The sequence below is a fragment of the Taeniopygia guttata genome, chromosome W (genome assembly GCF_048771995.1).
Source record: "Taeniopygia guttata chromosome W, bTaeGut7.mat, whole genome shotgun sequence".
NCBI classification, from domain to species: Eukaryota; Metazoa; Chordata; class Aves; order Passeriformes; family Estrildidae; genus Taeniopygia; species Taeniopygia guttata.
This window is the reverse complement of record NC_133064.1, coordinates 13,059,170-13,073,642: the sequence shown is the minus strand read 5'-3', so window position 1 is coordinate 13,073,642 and position 14,473 is coordinate 13,059,170. Positions and strand designations below refer to the sequence as shown.

Here is a 14,473-nt window from a genome sequence, read left to right as displayed (position 1 = left end):
TTACTATAGTAGATAGGTTCAAATTTTTTATCTCAAAAGGTTCCCCCATGGATCCAGTATACTGATCAAAAGCCTGGGACCAAGGCTATTTAGTATCAATTTGGATAGAGGTACTTTTTAATTCTAAGACTCTAATTATAATTACATACAAAATTATTCTGTAAATGAAATTACAAGCTACCCCCAGCTGCAATATACTCATTTTGCCTGGGTAAGTTTTAGTTTCAGTCTTTTGTCTCCTGGTGTCACTTTCTAAGGGGCTTCTGGAGCCTTCTTCACTCAAGAGTGGTGGATCTAGGCATTCTGCTCCTTGACCTTGATTGCGGTGAAGGTGGTGAGAAGCACCTGGTATGGTCTTTCCTATTGTGGTTTTAGGGTCTTTTTTGTAAGAGACTTAATATATACATAGTCCCCATGTTGTATGTTATGTACTGGTCCATCTAATTTTCTGCTCTGAGTTCTAGCCACATGTTTTTCAATTTCTCTGAGCTGTTTACTTAAAGCTACCATATAGGTGGCCAATGTTACTTCTCTAATGTGGGTGGACGTCCCCTTTTGTGCTCTATATGGCCTTCTATAAAGCATTTCAAAGGGACTCAGCTTTTCTTTACCTCTAGGTTTAGTTCGAATCTGCAACAGTGCCAGTGGAAGAGCTTGGGGCTAGGGTAGATTAACTTCCTGCCCCAGTCTTACAATTTGTTGTTTAATCAGATGATTAATTTTCTCTACCTGGCCGCTTGACTGGGGGCGGTATGGAGTATGTAGTTCTCAATTTATGCCCAGGTGGTTACTAATTTGTTGTACTATTCTGGAAATGAAATGTGATCCCCTGTCTGAGGATATTGTGGCTGGAACTCCAAAACGTGGTATTATTTCTTGTAATAATACCCTGGTCACTTCTCAAGCTTTGACAGTTCTGGTGGGGAATGCCTCTGGCTACCTTGAAAAGGTATCAGTTAACACTAGCAAATATTTATACCCCCCTTTCTTTTGGAGTTCTGAAAAGTCAATTTGCCACTGCTGTCCAGGTGTATGGCCCTTCCTAATCTGACTGAGTTTTGGTCTGGGGATATTCTTGGTTTTAGTCTGGAGGCAAAGATCACATTGTTGGGTCACTTGAATAATAGTGGCATATAGATTCCTGGCAATAATCTTTTCAGTCAAATAGGTGTTCAGGGCATCTACTCCCCAGTGTGTTTTCTGATGCTCCTCCCTTGCTAGTGACCACAACAAGTAGGAAGGGATTACGAGCTTCCCTTCAATAGTGGCTTACCCCTCGTGGTCATATTTCCCTTTTTGATCCTAGATTAGTTTCCTGTCTTTCTTATTATATTTTGGCTTACTTTCAAGGGAAATTTGTCTATCTTGGATTAGAGCTCCTTCCATAGTTACCTTACCTTTTGCTGCTTCTTTTGCCTCTCTATCCACGAGCTCATTTCCTTCTTCTAATTCTGAGCTCACTTTCTGGTGTGCCTTAATATGCATAATTGCTACCTTTTTGGGCAGCTGAACTGCTTCCAGCAGACGAATTATCTTTTGTGCATGTTTAATATTTTTCTATTGTGAAGTCAACAGTCTTCTTTCTTTCTAAATGGCTCCATGTGCATGCACAACTCCGAATGCATACCTCGAGTTTGTGTAAATATTTATTTTCTTCCCTTTTGCCATTTCTAAGGCACAGGTCAGTGCGATTATCTCAGCTTTCTGCGCAGAGGTGCCTGTTGGTAAGGGTCCAGATTCTATTACCTCTCTGCAGGTAGTGACTGCATAGCCAGCGTGTCGTTTTCTACTGGCAACGTAGCTTCTCCCATCAGTGAACTAGGTCTTTGCATCATCTAAAGGAGTGTCCTTTAAGTCTGAGAAACTGGAGTAAGTAGCTTCAATAGTCTCCAGGAAGTTGTGGTGTACTGCTTCTCTTTGATTCCCACTGAGAAAAGAAGCTGGGTTGACAATGTTAGTTACTACTATCTCTACATCATCTTGTTCTACCATGATGGCCTGGTATTTCAGGAACCTCTGTGGTGAGAGATGGTGGCCGCCTGTCTCTGTCAAGGCAGGAGGGGAACGAGAAGACTGATCAGAAGGCTGCTGAGTGTAAAACTCCGGTTTATTCAAAATACACTGCTCTTTTATACAGAGCTTCGTGAGGACCAACTCCATTGGTCCTGAAATGAAAACAACCCACACCATTGGTGAAAGTGCTTGATGCACAGTGATAGAACTCAACTATAAACAATGTGAATAACAAGAGAGATAAAGAATTATTTACATTCTTCTCTAACTCTTTCCCAGGCTTCTGCCTGGCTAGAAACTCTCCGTTTCTCTCTTTGACTGAATCTGAGACCCACAGCCGCCCTTTACTTCTAGTACTGTGGACACTGTGTGGGGCACTAGTACAGTCAATTTTTGTCCCAGGGTAAACTTGCATGCTTCTTGTATATTTAACACGACTGCTGCTACAGCTATGAGGCAACCTGGCCATCCCTTAGCCGTTGCATCTAGTTGCTTGGAAAAATAAGCAACTGCCCTCCGGTAGGAACCCAAGTCCTGAGCCAATATCCTCAGGTCAATTCCTTGTTTTTCATGGGAAAATAGAAAGAATGGTTTGTCGCTGTAGGACACGTGAAAGCACAACGCAACACACTGCTATTTGCAAGGTGAAAAGAGAGCATTTATTTTCTGACTCCAGCATTTATACTTTTCCAAAGGTGATAGTGGATTGGAGAGTGAATGCGCCACCTCTCCAAAGACATTGGACAAACTACTAGTAGATTAAGTTTCTCCACCCCATGAAGGAATGCAAAACAATAGGTTGTTTACAGAAAGTTGTGTGAGAAAATTCTCTAACAGAATGTAAACTCAGAAGGCTTTAGAAAATCTTAAGAATCAGGGCGACAATGGTTTACTTACGTCTGGAAGTCCCAAAGCTGGAGCTGACATGAGAGCACTTTTTAGCTGGTGAAAGGCCCATGTGGCTTCTTTTGCCCACTGGAGTTCTCTGTTTCTATTGGCAATAAGAGCATAGAGAGGTTTGACAAACAGCCCATAATTATAAATCCACAGCCGGCACCACCCTGCCATGCCTAGGAAGGTTCGGAGTTCTTTTATTGTCTGTGGTTTCGGGGTCTGGCATATTGCTTCCTTGCGAGCCTGCCCTAAAGTCCATTGTCCAGCACTGACCTCGTACCCCAGGTAGATTACCGTCTGCTTCACCACCTGTGCTTTTTTTCTTTGATACCCTTTATCCTTGGAGCCCTAGCAAATTCAAAAGGCTTACCATCCAGGCCACACATGCTTCCCTCGTCCTGGTGGCTACTAGAAGATCATCCACAGGCTGCAATAGCTTTCCTTCTTCCTGTGGGGCTTCCCAGGAGTCTAGATCTTTTGCAAGTTGTTCCCCAAACAGAGTAGGGGAATTTTTGAAGCCTTGAGGTAATACCAACCATGTGAGCTGGGTTTTACGGCCACTTTTAGTGATTTCCCATTCAAATGCAAAAATTTTCTGAATGGTTTCGTGGATAGGGAGGCAAAAGAAGGCATCTTTCAGATCTAAAACAGTAAACCAGGTAAACTCAGGTGTTAAACAAGTCAGTAGGGTGTATGGATTTGCTACCACAGGATATAGGTCTTCTGTTATTTTATTTACAGCCCTCAAACCCTGTACTATCTGGTATAACCCATCAGGTTTCCAAACAGGTACAATGGGGGTATTGAAATCACATTGACATTCTTTCAATAACCCTAACTGCAGAAAATTCTCAATTATTGGTCTAATTCCTTCCCTGTCCTCTATTTTCAGGGGATACTGCTTAATTCTTACTGGTTGTGCCCCTTCCTTAAGCCTAATTACTATAGGGGAGGCATCTTTCGCTCTCCCTGGTACATCAGAGGCCCATACTCCAGGAAATACCTGAGTTAATATCTCTTCACTAATTTCTTCCTTATTCTCAATGGCTGTTAATGTTAAACTTAACACCTCTATATATTTTTGATCATTTACCTCCAGAGTAACCTCCCCATTTTTGAATGTAATGGTTGCTTGTAACTGCTCTAACAAGTCTCTCCCTAAAAATGCCTTTGGAGAGCTGGGCATATACAAAAACTTGTGAATACCCCATTGCTTTCCAAATTATACTTCAGAGGTTTACAAAAATATGCCTTCTCAGACTGGCCAGTTGCTCCCTGCACCACAACATAATCATTTTCTACAGGTAATAATGCTTTATTTAAAACTGAATATGTGGCCCCCGTGTCCATTAAAAATTCCACCCTTTTCCCTTCTTCCCCCAGCCTCATCATTATAACCAGTGGATCCGCTGGGGTAGAATGCCCCGGTCCTCCTCAGTTGTCTTGTACATGTGCAACCACCTTTTGGTCACCCTGCCTTCGTTCTGGGAATTGGTTTTTCCAGTGACCAGTTCTTTTACAGATTGCACACTGGTTTCTGCCTGTGGGAGTCCAGGACATCCCTCTGGCTGCCCTCGAAGGTCTGGGACCCTGGCAGGGGGTCAGGAACCCCCCTGTACAGAGCCCCGAGAGACACTGTCTCTGATCTCTGTCCATGGAAAAGAGTTTTCAATCTTACAGGATGAATTACAAGCTCTGAGTGTTTGATATGAGTAATAATTAAGTGTGGCATGGGTGCAAAAGTAAAATTTTAGGTTTCTAGAGAAGGGGTCCAGAGGGGACAAGATGGAGGAAATTGGGTGTGTCTTGTCCTTTTCCTCCTTCTTCATGCCCTCCATGTTTCACTGTAGTGTTGGCATTTTCCTATTGGTTTAGGTTGGGGACACACTGTTCAACGTAGGTGATAGCTATTGGCACATTATTGCAAATATAGCACATGTAGTTTTTGGTATATAATGTTTGCAACATCCCACTGAGGGGCAGAGCCCCACACGCTGCCCTGCAGAACAGACCTGCAGCAGGGCAGCAGAACATGTTATAGATAAGCAAGAATAAACAACCTTGAAAACCAGCACAGATGATTTACGACTTCTTCTTTGGCAGCAGGGCTGACAGAGACTTTCTACAATCTCAGAATCATTTCAATGCCACAGATTCCGACATCTGCCCAGCTGAGGTGGGCCTCGTCTGGGTGGTCCCTGCCTGCGTCTCCTTTGCATTTTCTCCTGTACCACTGCCACCAGATTTTTTGTTTTCTGTTTATATCATTCTTCTTGGTTGCTAAATACTCTCTATGCTTCTTTTAGCAAGGTTTTAAGGTTTCTCCTTTCTGGCCCCTGGATTTTTTGAAGTTTACGCCTAATATCTTTAGCAGACTGTCTCAAACATGAATTAACTAGCTGGTTTGTCTCTATCTCAGACCCCGGGTCTAATGATGTATGGCGACGCATTGCATCTCTTAAACACTCTAGAAACTCAGATGGAGTCTCGGAAGGCCCCTGCTTAAGGAAATATAGGGCAGACTAGTTTATGGTCTTTGGAATAGCTTTTTCTACTCTTGTTATTATCTACTCTTGATAATCAGTAATTTCTTTACCTCTGCTGATATGTTAGGATTCCATTTTGGGTCTTGGAGGGGAAAATACTCTTTTACATCTAGCTGCTTGCTTTTGTAGTAATGTTATGCCAAAGTTCTTGCTGTTTTTAAGATTAACTGTTTCTCTGTCTCAGTAAAAGCTTTTAATAGTAACTGCATGTCAGCCCAATCTGGATTGTGTTGTTTGATAATATACTGTAAACATTTGGCAGTGAGTATTGGATCAACACGATAATTTTTAGCAATCCTCTCCCATGCTTTTAAGTCAAGAGTGGTGAATGGCACTTTAATCATTAGTTTCTCCCCTTCTGGTCCCACTGCCTCTCGCAGAGGGGCCTCTTACACTGCTTGCCTCCTAGTTCTGGATGAAATGGGGCTGGCAGGAGGGGGATAGATCTGAGTGGATGTGCTTTCTCTACCTGAGTCCTCCTCCTCTCTTTTTGGGAAATCCTCCTCATCTTGATCATCATCCCTCCATCTCCTAGGAGGAGCTTTTAACAGATGGAATGTATTTGTTCTTGCTCCTCAGCATGATAAACTTTATTTGATCTCATACATCACTGTCCTATACTGCATGCTGAACAAGAGCATTTTATTTGCCCTCTCTTTGCTTTGTTTTCCTTTTCAAGAGCTAACACCAGTGGGTCAGAAGTAGCTCTGAGCCCACAGTCCCTCTGCTATTCTGGGTGATTTCTTAAAGCAAAAAACTTATCAGCATACGAAATTTCATCTCATTTACTTTCCTGTCTTAAGAACAACATTAACTGCAGTAAGATATTATAATCTAAAGTTTTAGCAGGAGGCCACTTCGCCCTATCTTCCAACTTGTATAACGGCTACCAGCATGTGCAATATTGAATTAAATCTTTTTTATTTTCCAAGCTGCCCCTACTGGCAACTTCCTTCCAGTGGGCTAAGACGCACCCCAGGGAACCTTTTTGCTCTGATTAGTTCTCATTACTTCCTTCTCCTTGTTCTATTTAATTTCCATCCAATTCTCTCTTCACAGAGCTTTACAGTTCTTTCCCAATCTTCCTCCCACACTCAACCCCAGGTGGCAGGTATTAAATGTGCTTTTCCACACACAAGCTTTAAGATCTCAGGTTCTGAGTTAGCCTGATCAGGTACTGTTATGTGTAGTAGATATAATTTGCGCCATTTCTAATATGATATATGTGATATTGAATATTTGTTAGAGTATGCATGTTTGTATTAGGATTTCCCCCCCTCACAGGCGCAGGTGAGACTGGGTGTAGATTGGAAACTGATTTACAAGTAAGAAGGTACTCGACAGGAGATGGGCCATGTCTGGGGAGATACAGAAACCCCAGGTGCTGATCGTTCGCGTAAACGACCCGAGATGGATATCATGGAAATCCTGAGGCGTGAATACAGCGTTCCCGTAAATTTCATCAAAGGATTCAACAAACTCCAGACAGTGATTTGTTCTCCCTCATCACCAAAAAAGAAAATCTTATTAACATATAGACTCTGAATAGAAGAAAAGACTAATTACTGAAATCTTAGCCTCAGGCGGAATTTTCCCTATAAAAACTGCTTGTACCAGGATGGAGGTGTGTGGGCAGAGAGGAAAACCTCTGCTGAGGCTGACCTCTTTGTTGCACACCCAGGGCCGACCCCGGGCTCGGCTCTGTTCTTTCCTTGTGGCTGGCTAGATAAAATTTGATTGTAAAATAAATATTTTATTTTTCATATTAATTTGGCTGGACAAATTTTCATTTATAACAAACTTGGTGACCCCGACGTGATCTGGTTTGGGGGTATCCTGGGAGTTCCCTCTCCTAGATCCGGGCGGCGCCCTGCTGATTTTAGCAGCCGGATAGGACTGCAGAACCCCACGGAACCAACCAGATTCCAAAAGCAGCAAAGAAAGCCACATTAAGGAAAAGATATAAACGGGCCCAGAGCTCTCGGAATTCGGAGCTAAATCTCCGAGGCTGCAGCAATTTTTCACTCGTAAAATCAACGTGCACGAAGAATCCACGCGGGAAAAGGAGCCGTGAGTACTGCGTGGTTGGGTGGCGCGTGGGTGGGTGTGTGTTTGAGTGAGACGTGGCATAGCCACGGCGCGAGTGCGGACCCCAATAAACCGCAGTTCCACTAGCCCGAGAGGGAGGTGGTCGGCTAAGGGGGAAGCGAATGGACTCGGGTATACTCACAACATGCATACGACCTGAAACTCTGGGAGTTTACAGGGATCCACTCACGGACGGGTCGGGGGAGGGAAGGTACGTTCTCGTGGACTCGAGAAATTGGTAAACCTCACCGGCTCTGGGCTCGGGGAGCCCAGGAAAACAGGTAAAAGAGAGCTCACTCATTTCCCAGCCGAAAAACCCACAGATCGGTTCGCTGTGTGGTCATTTAGGTTGGCAAGGTTCAGTCGAGAGAAGACCGGTTTAAACACTTGGTAAAAACTCAGTTCGGGGTAGGACTGAAATAAATATTTTAGCACGCGGGTAACTGACTTCTTGGAACAACTTGTGGACACTGACTTGGAATACGGTAAGAAAACTTTAAATATGGGACAAGTGAACAGTAAAATACCCCTTAAGTTAATATTTTAGAAGGCTGTGCAGCTCCGTGTAGCCGCAGGCAGCGTGGCTTTGCAGTTTTTAAAACTCGCGCGGCGGCGGCTCCCGGTGGCGGCGGCTTCGGTTTCCCCGCGGCGGGAGGGGGAAGCGGAGGAGGCTCCGACTTACGCCGATAGCGGCGGGGGCGGCGGCGGCGGCTCCGGCGGCGGCTCCGGTGGCGGCTCCGGTGGCGGCTCCGGTGGCGGCGGGGGGGAGCCCGGCTCGGGCTTTCCTGCCACACACGGGCAGCGGGGGGAGCCCGGCTCGGGCTTTCCTGCCATGCACGGGCAGCACTGGTCGCCGCTCGGCCACGTGGCATGGGGAAACCCAGTCCTGCAGGCGGCAGTTTTAAAAACAGCACAAGCTGCCGCTACTACTCTGCAGGGCTGGAATCTAAGTGCTTTTGGCTTCTCGACCACGGGTTTTTGGGAATCGGTAGCGAATTTGTCTTGTTTCTGGTCAATATAAAGTTGTGCTGTGCATTTTACGCCTAAAATGAGAGTGGGACAATGAAGAGCTAGATTATGCCAAGCTATAGAGGACATGCCAGCGCGCGGCTGTTCCCTATTAAGACAACTGGCTACAAGGTAAGTACGGGGCAGCTGCTACCCCCATACCAAGTTCCTCCATCACAAGCACAAGTCTCGGCAGCCTCCACTCCCCCGCTCCCCCCCCCCCCCCCAGATCAGTCTGCACCACCACCTAATACACAAGTCTCTGATGCAGGCGCTCCGGGACCGTCCCAACCCCCACACCCCTCCTCCACACAGCCCTGGGAGACACACACACGCGCATGCCACACCGGGAAAAAGCCCGTCCCCTCCTGCCAGTAGAACTCGGCAAAGAAAAAAAAAAATAAATAAAAAACAAACAAGGAAAAGAAACACGGGAGATAGCGATGATGAAAGGGACAGACCTAATCTAATACCCCTTAAAGGGGGTCCCCACAGCTCCCAGAATAATTGGGTTTGTAAATATTCCCATTAACACGGGAGATGTAAGAGCTTTCAAAAAGGAAACAAGAAAATTGATGGATGATCCATTGGGGGTGGCAGAAAGGTTAGACGAATTTTTGGGAGATAATATATATTCATATGATGATATCTCGGCTATATTAAGATCCTTGTTTAATACTGAAGAGCGAGATATGATAAGGCAGACTGCCATAAAGGACTGAGAATTCAGAAACCCCCAGGGTGGGGGCGGGGCAGAAAAGTAGCCAGAACAAAGCCCATCATGGACCGACCCTGAATCCCCTGTGGGAGTGGTCCTTTTAAAAATACAATTCGTTACTAAATCATGGGAAGACATTCGAAGAAGTTAGGAAAAAAATAGATAATTGGCAAGAGAAGAGCTTACAGGAACTATTGAGGGAAGCACAAAAGGTGTATATGAGAAGGGATGAAGAGAAACAAAAAACGCAGGCCAGGGTGTTGGTGGCAGCAGTAAGGAAAGCACAAACACAAACGGCTGGGTCATCAGCTCCGGCCAGGGGGCCCCAGGGAAAGCCGGCACACACCCAAAAGAAAAACAAACAGGTAAGTGCCCCTGAATGTTTTTACTGTAAAAAGAAAAGACACCTCAAGAGAAACTGTAAGAAGAATAAAAGATGAAAAGGTCTTTCAAGAAGAATAGAGGTGTCAGAGGCTTTATAATCTGGGGTCACAGACATCAAGAGAGCCCTTGATAAAATTGAAGGTTGGACCCCAAAAACAGGAACTAGTCTTTTTAGTTGATTCTGGAGCAGAAAAAAACCACAGTTCAAAGACTGCCTCCTGAATGTATCAAAGGTAAGGATTTCATGACTGTGATTGGGGCTAAAAGGGAGCCCTTTCAAGTCCCCATCCTAAAGAATGTAGAAATAGAATCAGATGATAAAATCTGTGCTGGGGATGTTTTATTAGTAGAAGAAACAGAATACAATTTATTGGGAAGGGATTTAATAGTGATGTTAAGAATAAGTATAATTGCAAAAGACTCACAACTCATGGTAAGTTTATACAACCTAACTACTGAAGATGAAAAGAAAATTGATCCCAGGGTTTGGCACATTCCAGGAGAAGCTAGAAAATTAGACAGAACCAATACACATTAAAATTAAGAAACCAGAAGACCCCATAAGGGTAAAAACAGTATCCCATCTCCCTAGAGGGAAGAAAGGGATTGAAACCAATAATTGAAGATTTAATAAAAAGAGGCACTTTGGAGCCCTGCATGTCAAGACATAATACACCTATATTGGCAGTCCAAGGGCATCCTCCCCACGACTGTGTTAAAATGGTAGAATTACAGACCAAAATACGACCTGATTTAGAAGAAAAAGAACTCGAAGAAGAAGAAAAATGGTTTGTAGATGAGTCTGCCAGGGTGATAAATGGGAAAAGAAAATCAGAGTATGCAGTCATAGATGGAAGGACGGGAACAGTGATAGAATCTAGGTCCCTGAGTGCAGGGTGGTCAGCTCAGGCATGTGAACTGTATGCAGTATACAGGGCTTTGCTGGGTCTTGAAGGGAAAAAGGAGACAATTTTCACTGATTCCAAATATGCGTTTGGGGTGGTGCACACCTTTGAGAAAATCTGGGAAGAAAGAGGCCTGCTAAACACACGAGGGAAGGGATTGATTCATGAAGAATTAATTAAACAAATCCTAAAAGCCATTAGAGGACCAGAAGCTATTGCTATAGTCCATATAAAAGAACACCAAACCGGGATGCAATTCAGGGCTCGGGAGAACAATTTAGCAGACAAAAAGGCAAAAAGCGCTGCTTTGCTAAAAGTAAGTGCCCCAGAGATTGAAAAAGGGGACGCTCAGGAATTCCCCCCCCCCACCCCTCTGAAACGGAGATCGAGGCTTATCGGAAGATCGGGGGACAGTTAGAAGGAGGTAAGTGGAAGTTACCAGATGGGAGAAAATTGTTGTCAAAAGAATACACCAGGAAGATTTTAAAAAAGATTACACCAACAAACACACTGGGGGGCCCGGGCTTTGGCAGAGCAATTCCTGAGATTCTTCGGCTGCAAAAGCATATATGAATTAGCTAAACAAGAGGTGCAAGGGTGCATAACTTGCAAAAAAAATAAATCGTGCAAACTCCAAAAAGTTAATGAGTTGTCGTCCAGCAGCTTACCGACCTTTTGAAAGGATCCAGGTAGATTTCACTGAACTACCCAAGGTCGGGAGACACAAATTCTTATTAGTCATGGTGGACAAGCTAACCCACTGGGTAGAGGCTTTCCCAAGCTCCAGGGCTACAGCCCAAACAATATCAAAAATCTTATTAGAAGAAATTATACCACGCTATGGGTTAATAAGCTACATCGATTCAGACCAGGGCACACACTATTAGCAGATGCTTTGGGCATTCGATGGGAATACCACACCCCGTAGCACCCTCAAAGTTCAGGACAAGTTGAGAGAATGAATCAAACATTGAAAGCCCAATTAGCAAAATTAATGTTAGAAACAAAAATGTCATGGATAAAATGCCTCCCATTAGCCTTATTAAACATAAGAACTATGCCTCATTCCGAGACGGGACTTTCACCTTTTGAAATGTTATATGGGATGCCTTATACCCATAGTATGCCTGTAGGGCATCCGAGATTAGAGGATAAACAAATACAACCATATCTAGTAGAATTAAATAAAAATCTCGAAGAATTGCAAAAGCAGGGGGTAATTATGCAAAACAGCCCTCTTGGCTTCTCAATACATAAAATACAACCTGGAGACAGGGTGCTTGTGAAAACCTGGCGGGAAGCCCCATTAACATCTCAATGGGAGGGACCTTTTCTTGTTCTTTTAACTACAGATACCGCTATACAAACTGCAGAAAAGGGGTGGACACACGCGTCAAGGGTAAAAAAAGTCGATCTCCAATCACCAGAGTGGAAAATCACCTCCCCCCCCGGAAATTTGAAAATAACCCTACAACGGTCGAGTAAATAACTGATCACATCTATCAAGCGTTCTATGCCGGATTGTAACTTATTATCCTCTCCTACATTTCCCTTGCAGATACTGTTATAAGGTTAAACTGTTCATACCAAGTGGGTTGTTTGGGAAGTGTTTTGAGCAGGAAGAAGACCTGACTGGCCGTTTTCTGGTAAATAGCCACAAGGCTAAGATTATTCTAATTAGATCCAATGATCTAGGCTTTAGGTTTTTTTCTTCTTTTTCTCTCGTATCAAAAGGAATTAAAGGGAAAATTACAAACAAAAAGCTAAAATTGTTATTGTTGAGTGTCATAAATCAAGCAACCTACCTCGCAGTCGAGACCACACCAGTGAGGCATTTTAAACAAAGTATGCAGCTCGGCCTGAGTATGAAACCACAGACAAAGACCCCTGCTGCCAAGAAGACCATTTACCCCGCCGCTGGAAGCAACCCAGTGGGCGCTGGGAACGGCAGAGGGATCCTAGCAGTGGGATTAGTCTGGGCGAGCCTAAGGTTAGTCTCATGCCTCAGTAACCTCTCCAATCCTGGGAAGGGAGAACCTGGTGGCAGATACCCAGAGAAATCACCTCCTACCTCATAGAACTGCAGCAGGGGCAAGCCTAATAAACGTTGTCTTGACACAAACACTCAACAGAGGGTGTACAAATTCAAAAGAAAATCAAAAACATACCTTGAAAACGGACAGTCAGTTCATAAACCGCATCAAAAGAGCACAAATAGATATAGTTTATAACAAATATATTAGTACTACATGGGTTAGGAAAAACAAAAGTCTGTTTTGTAACTTATTTTCAAGCTAATTCACCGTGTTATAACCCAAACAAATTTAATATGTGTATAATAGAGAAAACATACCGGGTGGGTGCTAAATAAATGAGTAGTTGAGACAAATAAAAGAAAGACACAAACCCACAAATCTTACCACAGAATCCCAAATGAAGACTAAAATATATATAAACTCTGTAGTTTTATATCGAATAAAATAAAAAGTAGGGCGCAAATTAATAGGTTAATATAAAAGGTGGGGGATTGTTATGTGTAGTAGATATAATTTGCGCCATTTCTAATATGATATATGTGATATTGAATATTTGTTAGAGTATGCATGTTTGTATTAGGATTTCCCCCCCTCACAGGCGCAGGTGAGACTGGGTGTAGATTGGAAACTGATTTACAAGTAAGAAGGTACTCGACAGGAGATGGGCCATGTCTGGGGAGATACAGAAACCCCAGGTGCTGATCGTTCGCGTAAACGACCCGAGATGGATATCATGGAAATCCTGAGGCGTGAATACAGCGTTCCCGTAAATTTCATCAAAGGATTCAACAAACTCCAGACAGTGATTTGTTCTCCCTCATCACCAAAAAAGAAAATCTTATTAACATATAGACTCTGAATAGAAGAAAAGACTAATTACTGAAATCTTAGCCTCAGGCGGAATTTTCCCTATAAAAACTGCTTGTACCAGGATGGAGGTGTGTGGGCAGAGAAGAAAACCTCTGCTGAGGCTGACCTCTTTGTTGCACACCCAGGGCCGACCCCGGGCTCGGCTCTGTTCTTTCCTTGTGGCTGGCTAGATAAAATTTGATTGTAAAATAAATATTTTATTTTTCATATTAATTTGGCTGGACAAATTTTCATTTATAACAGGTACCTTCAATTTACACTCGGGGCATATACCCTGATGCCTACTAGAGCAGCAATACCAGCGTCTTTCACAAACTACAGTGCAACAGTATCCATGCAGGGTCCCAGCCTCTCGATACACCAAAAGCTCCTGGGAACTGCCCGCAGAGGTAGGCTATTCCGTTTGTCACTCCAGGGACTTCTAAATCCTCTGTGGCAGGTTGCTCCCAGTCCAGACTTACAATATTACCAGCTGAAATCCGATAAAGCCCCCCCAACTGAACTCGTTGGTCTCCTCTATCTAATAATCCACAGGGTTCACAAACTCCTACAGATCAAGTCCAAACCACTGGGGCAAAGGAACTCCCTGAATTCATCTAGCCACTGTTAAAATTCACCACCTCAACACAGTAAATTAACACATCTCCACTCGTCTCACTTCTCCGCGGCTCAGCCAGCAAACACCCCCCCCCCCCCCCCCGGGTTTTCACCTGGTCACTTCAGACGCAAGTAGCACTTCACCACTTCACCCACTTCACCCCACGCCACGGGTACACTCACCAGATACTCACACAATTACAAACACATCAGCCACACAGTGTCCAGACACCACAAGCACACAAACTTCGGGTTCACTCAACTCACCCCCAGAGTCGCTAGCGGCCGCTCTATTGGAACAGTGAACTCGTCTCCGCTCACCCCAGCCACCCTATCAGCGGGGCTGCCTCCTGCCGGCACAGGAACGAGGCTGGGCACTCAGACGTCTCTTGAGTGACTGATCAGCAGTCCTAT

General features: G+C 44.2%; 1 long non-coding RNA gene across 1 annotated transcript; it reads left to right on the top strand.

Moving 5' to 3' along the window:
- The first annotated feature begins 6,634 nt into the window (after positions 1-6,634).
- On the top strand, positions 6,635-13,428 carry LOC140682154 (uncharacterized). Its single transcript, XR_012053417.1, has 2 exons — positions 6,635-7,523; positions 13,191-13,428. It is a non-coding gene; the product is annotated as an uncharacterized lncRNA (long non-coding RNA).
- Positions 13,429-14,473: the final 1,045 nt, after the last annotated feature.